Below are 8,618 nucleotides of genomic sequence, written 5' to 3'. Positions count from 1 at the left end.
GGAAGGCGCTGTTCCTCTCTCGCCCCTCGTTTCGAAGCTGAGAAACGGGTCTCGCTTTTCCTTTGCCCTCCTTTTCTGCCTTCCCTGAGGCTCCTCCTCCGTGTCTCCCCCCCAGGGAGGTGCCGGGAGTGGAGCGGCCGGGCGGAGGGGGCGGCCGCAGAGCCGCCCGTGTGTCAATGTGTCTGTCCTTCACTCCTCCATTGTCTGCCGCCGCCGCTGCTGTGCCTGCCCTCCCCTCCCCGGACCGCGCAACCACCCGACAGGTGCGGCGGGCGGGCGGGCGCCCCTCACGGCCGGGCCGCCCCGCCCCGCGGAGAGCGCGGCCGCCGCCGGGCGCCAGCGGCGCCTCAGCCCCGCGGCAGCTCTGCCCGGGCAGGCGGGCGGCGTCCGCGGGCTGCGGCGGGGCAGCTCCGGGCGGGCGAGGCGCGGGGCCTGTGCGCGGCGGCCATCGCGGGTCCGGGCGGGCGCCGCGGCGGCGTTGCCCGGGTGCCCGCGGAGGAAGCCCGCCGTGCGCGGGTTTGCGCGCCCCGGCCGCCCTCGCCTCCCCGGCCGCTGCCGGGGGCGCAGCGTCCCTGGCGTTCGGCGGGCGCGGGGGTCGGCTGGGCGCCTGCAGCGGGCGCGGGGGAGCCCGCTGGAAGCCCCGAGGCCCCCGGGGCGGGCGGCGGTGGGTCTGCTGGCGGGAGGGCGGCGGTGCGGGCCGGCTCCCGCGGCTGGGCAGCCCTGGTGCCCGGCGGCCCTTCCTTCCGCGGGGCCGCTTTCTTGCCTTTTTATGGCATCGGTCTGTGGGGTGTTTTCTTCCAGGCAGGAAAAGCTGTTTATTCGGCTAAAGCGGCGGAATAAAGCCCTGGTCGTGTCACGGCATCGTGTCTCCGAAAGGAAGCGGGCTTTGATGAATTGGGAAGGGAAACAACGCGTTCGGGGTATTCAGAGCGGTGCCTTTTGTTAGCGCCTTTCTAAAATTAAACCCTCGGTGGAAAAATGATCTTTGTTACGGATCCAACTTTCCGCTCCTCCAGTTGAAGCTCGGTAGGCACAGGGATGATCCTACGGATCCCCGGCAAGGGACAGAGGCAGAGGTTTAACATCCTTGATTTCTGCGTGTGTTTGTAGGAGAGAGAAAAGCGGAACCCTAGTACTTGGTGCTGACTTTTACCCTCCTTTGTCCAACTCTTCAATGTATATTTTTTTTATCCTTTCTTTTAAGGAACCTATTTCCCCCTGTAACTAATTTTTGAAGGCATAGCTTTATCAGCAACCTGATTTTTTTTCTTAGGACATGCAGGTCATCTCATTGCTACTTATATATCGGAATCTCTCAGATACTAATCTCGTTCTCTGTTTTCACATTTGTTAATTGCTTGGCTGACTCTCAGGTATCGTGAAACCCTGTTGTTTCTTTCCTGGCTCATAGAAAAGCACGCTCTCTGAATCTAGTGTATCTTCATAACTATTGGGGTATGAAACAAAAACGTGATGCAGTTTTATTTTAACAAAACAGCCAAGCTCTGTATGTTTTCCTGATTTTAAAAATCATGGAAATACAGGGATGTACCACCATCTAGTTTTACTTGAATCAACAAGTGTAAATAAGAGAGATTGCTTTGGACTTCAGATTATAACAGATTCCCTTGACTTTTTTTGTGGGAAACCAAAAATGCCTTGAAGGAAACGCCCTCAAGACAAAAGTGCTTTTTATATTCTGGTCCAGAAATATATCCCCGTGTAGTGCTACCAGAAGTCTGTCACTGGCTCAACTGTGAAGGCTGAAATTAGGGTTTAAGTGGCCTTTTGTTGGTTCACTGTAGGGTTTGAATTTTACCCGCTGTGAACAAATTTTGTGATATTATAGTACGCTGATAATCTCTGTGGCACTATTAAATAACAAGAGCCTACAAGCTTCCTTTCATATTCCAAAAAAACCCTGTCAGGCATTCAATGTACGAAAGTATGCATATTACGTGCCTTTTTTTTTTTAACGTGAGAATGTCAGTACTGTCATTGCACCCTACTTCACAGAGTAAACAGGCAAACACAATTTTTCCTTGGCAGCCTCACTGGAGCTGACTTGGTGACTAAGGCTGCAGGAGTGCTTCATCTGCAAGGGTAATAAAATACTTTAACACTAGTTAAAAATGTTTCTTACTCTTACCTATGGAAGGCTTCTGTATGACCTTCAATCCCGTAGTATGCGGACATTTCACAATCTTTGGTTTATCCTTGTGAGAACGCAATGAGGTAATGAAGTGGCATTGCCTCCATTTTATGTATGGAATTTGAAGCATGGAGGCAGCAAATGATTTTTCCAAGGCGGCGTAGGGACTCTGTGGTAGGCTGTTGTTCTGTACCTTTGTGTCTTGCCCCTTAATGCATTTTCTTTTATCTGCTGTATCTGTTTCACGTATTTAAGTTGTGGTTATTACTGGGTGGTAATTAGTAATTTAAGTTTTGCGTATTACAGAGGGAGAAGGAAATGTTAGCCTCACTGTGATTCAATATATTGTTTAGATTTCAAATGATAAGTATTACGTAAAAAAAATTCCCTATTTCCTCATCAGGTGATACGTCTGATACTTTTGATTTGTGAAGCAGGTACCAGGGGTGACATTTTTCCCCTGCCATTTGCTGGTTCTTGTGTGTGCAGGTGTGCTCCTGGGAATTTATGATGGCTCTTGTAATCAATGTATAGGTGATCCTAAACACCTGATGTTTTCTGCAGTTGTTGAGAGCAAGATTCAGCAAGAAAATAACAAGTATTTCTTTAATTGAGTAATACTCACTTTTGGTGAATGTACAAAACAATAAGCTTTTTCTTGGGTCAAGCTGGGGGAAAGAGAGTGCCTTATGCCTTGGAGATTGCACCATGAAACTCTCAGTCTTTGGACATGCAAGAGAGGAAAAGGAGACACCGAATTGGTTTCAGGCTGTTTCCTCTCAAATGACTAACCTTCACCTGTGGAGGCTTGCTTGAATTATGGCCACGTACTCTGCTGCTCTGCTAACGGTAGCATGGGTCAAAGATCCTATAGCCTCTTTCTGTGCCTGGGCTTGGCATGATCAGAAACTTGGTCTGACCCACTACATTTTATCTAGGGAAAAATAAAAGAATAGGTCAAACAAGTACTGATATTCCTATGACTTGCTCTCCTAGCTCCCATCTCACTGGTTCACAGCTAAGGACTTCCTCAGCAGAAAGCGGTATCTTTGTGTTTGCCTATGTATTTGATAGCTTGCAGTGGGATTTTCAACTTTAGGTAAACTTTGTGTCTGCAGCATCCTGTGATTATAACTTTCACAGCTGCTTGAAAAAGGACCTCTTTTTATTTGTTTTTGAACCTGCTACTTCATGGTTTCATTTGATTCCCCACCCCCAACCCCCAGTTCCTGTTTTGGGAGACGATGAAGAATTGTTTCCTGTTCACCCTTGATGTGCAGTCATGCCTTGACAGACGTGTGTTATCCCCTGCCACTGTCTTTTTGTCAAGCTGAAGTCTTAGGTCTATTTAGTCATTCCTATATAAAAGCCATTTCATATGGTTCTCAAGTGTGGTTTTGTAAAATGGTTCTTTCTTCTGCATGGCTTGGGCTATGGGAAATCTCCCTTCACGTGGAGCTGGGTCTTTCAGGCAGACCTCCACTGGGTTTTGGTCCTGCTGTCTCCAATCCTTATAGTTATATCCTGGCCAACGTGAGGAGTATCTAATAGGATTATTAATTTAGATCAATTCAAGTTCATGCAAGTTCAAGGGTTTTTTATTGCTAGAAACATCCTCTTTTTTTTCCTCTCATATCTCACAGATGCTCCTCTGTGGATAGGTTACTCCCTCCCTCAGTTAATGGGCATTGCATAACTTTGACTTCCTTAAGTATTTTTATTTTATTGTAAGTGGGTTTTTTTTAGGTTTCATCTGTTTTTGGATCTCGGAACAGCTGCTGGATCTGTGATATGATCTGTCAACAATGCTAAGTCTTGTTTTGTACCAGAAGGTAGATTATAAAAAGACCGCAAAAGAATAACTGAAAGCAGCCAGGGACTGACAACCACGATACATGTTTGAACACAATAGGTATATGTTTGAATGACAAGGTATTCCTATAGCCAAGGTGCTCATCTGAGACATGGATAGAGATCTCGATCTGCTACCAATTCCCTGTTGGGACCTTGCACAAAGTTAGGCTTTCTCTACACTTTGAAATTTAGGAGCAAATCCCAGCACTTGACTCTAGCTGTATCCGAAGTCTGGCAAGATGAGACCTGTGCTCACTTCATCTTCTCTTGAACCCTGACTTGAAGGATTCTTAAGCATATGGGACAGAAGGACACCAAAGTATCCTCCAAAAGATTGTCTAGTCCGGACTATTGGGTAAGCAGGGTTGAGGTGAGCAGTGTCCTCCAGTGGGAAATAACAGGACAGAGCAGTGCGAAAGTACGGGTTTGGGACTTGAAGGTTCATATGGTCCTCCTGACAGGGTTTATTAGTCTGATTTAGCACGAGTGTTGGTGGTTTGCTCCCAGACCTGATCTGACTGAGCAGAACCAGCTTTGGTGTTTTTGCACCCAGAACATAGCCAGCATAGCAGCCCTCTATAGAGAGTTCTTTAGAGAAAACTGCTTGCAGGTTTTTTTGTATAGGCTGTAAAGTGCATTTTTGAGTATATGCTTTTATATTTGTGTATGTCTTTAACTGCTAATTGTGCAAGGGCAACCCGCATAATCTTCCCACAGACAGTGAGGGTTAACGGTGCAAAGAATGAATGTTGAGGCACTTGGGTATTGTGATGATGAGGGCAATGTGAGTGCCTTAGATAAATATGCATTTGTACTACCTCGTTAAAAGCTTCTTTTCAAAAAAACCCCAGCATTACTGTCATAACAAAAGCAGATATGTATACCCCTTGCTCCATTTATATACTCAACATTGGATCTGTAATTTAGGAAAAAAAATTAAATTGGTCCTTTGCAGGTTGATTTCATATTCTTTTAATTGTTTGTTCTAGATGGTCCTAGTATGAACAACTTGCTCAGACAATACATCTTTTTTGCTTTTCATATGAGGCCTTAAGTCATTACTATTCTTTTTGATTAAGAGAAATCCAAGCTTTAAACAAATTGTTTCATGCATATGAATTCCATGTAGGTAGGTACTTTAATTTTTTTGTAAGTGTAACAGAAGAAATGGCATACAAGCAGCTTTTTGCTGATAAAGGACTGAGATGTGTTTAGTGACTGCAGAGCAATATGTTTCAGAGGGCTGGCTGAGCACCTTTGCAAGACTAAGTTCTTTCCCACTTAAGCTTTGCAAGTGTTACTGTAAGAGTTGCTTTGCAATGGCTTTTCGGACAGGTGTTGCTAAAATAAATTTAAAACTTCAGAGATGTAAAGTAAATAAAATTACATAAAGCTGCAAGGGAAATACATCTCTGCATAGAAGGACATTAAAGAACTTTACAGCACGTGTAGACCCTGCACCAACTTTTGGGAATCATGAGTGCGGTACCGGGAAAAATGAAGACCCTGGGAGTATCAGCAGCAGTTAGTCAGTGACAATTAAACCTTTTCTCTGGTGAAGAATGGTGGAGGCAGTTAGGTTAAACGTATCTAATTAGATCTAATTTGTGACGACTTTTTTAACCTAAGGCAATTTTATTTAAGCTCTGCTTACAGTCATCTACAGATATATGTACGTGTTTGCAGGCTTAAGGTGATTGTTTAGGACAGAGGAATGAGATTATGTGTTGAATGGGTATGTGCTGTTAAGTTCAGATTGCTTTAAGAGACATCATCTTTCACTCCTCAGCTTATTTTCTGTCCTCATTCCTCCTGTTCAAATTCAAGCATTCTTACGTCTGTGTTGCACATAAGGCAATAGGCTGTCACCTATATCTGTCTTGCTGCCTGAGCCTACAGGTAAAGTAATTCCATTCTGATACCTCATGTGCAATAAATTTCAGCTGTGAGCTGCTGTGGTTGCCCATTAAACTGTGGATTTGATTTCTGATACTGTATCTTTTTCCATGTGATCTGTTGTTGATTAAATATGAGTCTTCCCCTCAACTGCAGCAGTACTTACTTGTTAATTTAAAATGGTAATTATCTGTTCAAAGATAGCTAAAGTACTCAAGGATCACTCAGAGGTAATGCTGGTGTGTGAGAGGAAAACTGACAAATGGAAAAAATCTATTGCTTCTCCCTAGAGAGAAGTCTGTGGAGTCCAATAATATTCTGCCGTGCCTGAAAACTCTTTTGAACTTGCTGAACCATACTTCTTAAATCTAGCTGTAGATCTTGCAAAATACTGCAAAAGTCAAAATAAAAGCTATTCCAAAATAAAGAGAGAGTCCAGTGACCAAAGGGGTGGGTACAGTGGTGTGGTGGCCATATTTATGGCACTGTAGTGCTCCTCAAGATTCTTACATGCTGTGAAGCTGAGAACAGAACAAAACACTTGAGTTTCAGGGTTTAACAGCTTTGGTCTTCTGTAAAGTGTGGTTGTGTAGTGCAAACACAATAAAGGGAAGTAATTTATTTGTAACGTACTGCTGGTAAACCTTCCGACTTGGATCACAGTGTTGCAATGGGGTTGGAGAGATGCAAGTGGCAGCTCACGTTGATCAGACTGCAAGACTAGGAGGTGCTTGGTGCATACTTCCTAGGCAAAGGGAAAGTAGTTAAGGGGTAATAAGCTGGTCATGAGTCAGTATGGAAGCTGAAACCTGGCTAGTGGCTGATACACATGGTAAGAGCTTTTTTTTCCTTTTGTTCAGTCTTGTTCCCAGTCCATCTTTAGATATGCTTTTATCACTAAGTACATTTTAATATAGTAAAAAAACTTCCTCACTTGCCATAGAAAACAAATAATCTTTTGTTGAGTTATGTATTTTGGTTTTTAACTTCCCAGAAGTCAGGAAAATTTTTCCAGGAAGTAAATCAGTAATAAGTCCTACTGTAATAGGGACTTTGTCTGTAGGACCTGTTAGTTGCTGTGTCTAAGAACTTTTGAAATTAGAAATGTGGTTTTTCCTAGTATGGAAGCTATAGAGTTTTCTGTAGAAATTTTAAAATTCATTGAGTACTTCATACATAGGCATGTTTTTGAGTCCTGTATAAGGATTTGCTCTGCAAAATCTGAGTTATTCTTAGGTCAGGTGGAGAAGTTTTGTATAGAGGTTGCTTGCAGTTACTGCAGACTCATAGTAGCAGACAAAGATTATTGCTTTTAGTCAGTCTCTAAGAAGGATGGATTACCTCTGGTGAGAATTAGAATTAAGGGCAGACAGGTCAGGCAAAGAAAATGCTAGACACAGTCTGGGACAGAGAGGTTGGTCAGAGACACAGGAAGGAAGCATCTCCTGTGATGTCTTGAATGCTGCGTTACACCCTTCTACAACTTGTTCAACTACTGCAGGCGAAACAATTAAATATGGCTTTGGGGTGGTACTTCATTGTAATAACCACTATTTCATGTGTTTTCCTTAAATGTGTTTTCTTTTCATGCAGAAAAAGAAGTCTAAGCAGTTCAAGAGTTTGTAATTTGCAAGCTTAAGTGATCCTTTCATTTTAGGTCTTGTTTCCTAAGTCCTCTACTTCTCTAGAAATGTTTTTAAGAGGGAAAATTCATTCAGTGCGTTCAAGTTATACGTTAGTCATTTTTCTTCTGATAAGGCACAGGGGTGAAATCTTAGGAATGTGTTACTGCGTATTAGCATATACAGGCCTCGTCACTTATTCTCACTACCATTTCATGCCTCGAGCGATAGAAAATTAGAAAAACAAAGTATGTTATTTGTTTTAAATACTCAAGGACTAGTAAGCCCTTTAGAAAGAAGAGGGGATGGTGAGTTTCTTTTCAATCTACAACCTTCTCTATATGCACCAATATTGATAGGAGTTTGGTTAGAGTCTTGTTGCTGGTTTTGTCGCATGTCTCTGCACCTCTCTGAGGTTGCTCCTGAAGCCTGTGCTGTTAAGTCTCTGACTTAGGTGTGCTTTGACTATATTAATCTTAATGCATGGTTTCCTGTGACCAAGACCTAAGGATCCCCAAACCATCAGCCAGTGCTATGGAGAAAGCCCAATGTTGTGCTGTTGAATGCCATATTCTGCCTGAGATGTTTTTTTTCCTACATTTTGTGGCAAAAAGAGGCCCCGGTCAGCCGGTCCCCAGGGCCACCTGAATCCTTGGCTCTGCCCTTGAGATTCATCGATCGTCCTGCGTGTCAATCTCAGCTTCCTTCCCAGCACAGGGAAACACTTGCTCCTCCTGTGCTTAAGTACATGGATGAGGTCTTTTGCCAGGTTTTGAGTTTGGCTCTCTCGTTTTGTGGAACTTTATTAGAAGACTTTTCCTGGAATTAGAGAAAGGAAAAGGTACTCATAATTTACTTTTCCAAAGGAGCCAAGGGAAGGGCTTCATATTTTCAGTTGTTTTATTCCTGTTAAAATGTTGATTTGTGTATGCTGAAAAGTGCCTTCTTCCCAGTGTGCCCTGCTATCAATATGTCAGTTTGTTTGCATTGCTGTTGTGCCTCCAAGATCCTTTGTTATGATAGTGGACTGGTTGTTTAGTGACCTACACTGCTAAATCAGCTAGGCTTCAGACTGTCAGGTCTCTCCTGTGATG

At 43.7% G+C, this 8,618-nt stretch overlaps 1 protein-coding gene across 2 annotated transcripts in view; it reads left to right on the top strand.

The window, feature by feature from the left end:
- The window catches only part of BZW2 (basic leucine zipper and W2 domains 2), a 62,650-nt gene that overhangs the window by 345 nt on the left and 53,687 nt on the right, over positions 1-8,618 (top strand). Inside the window, exon 1 of one of the 2 annotated variants that reach the window (XM_052800814.1) lies at positions 129-263. The exons of the other annotated variant lie outside the window; for it this stretch is intronic. The gene's annotated coding sequence lies outside the window, so the exon portion shown is untranslated. Of the gene's footprint in view, positions 1-128; positions 264-8,618 lie in introns of those variants that run through there. 2 annotated transcript variants of the gene reach the window in all.

The sequence above is a fragment of the Harpia harpyja genome, chromosome 1 (assembly GCF_026419915.1).
Source record: "Harpia harpyja isolate bHarHar1 chromosome 1, bHarHar1 primary haplotype, whole genome shotgun sequence".
Taxonomy (NCBI): Eukaryota; Metazoa; Chordata; class Aves; order Accipitriformes; family Accipitridae; genus Harpia; species Harpia harpyja.
The sequence above is the reverse complement of the archived record's forward strand: the minus strand, read 5'-3'. Positions and strand labels throughout refer to the sequence as shown.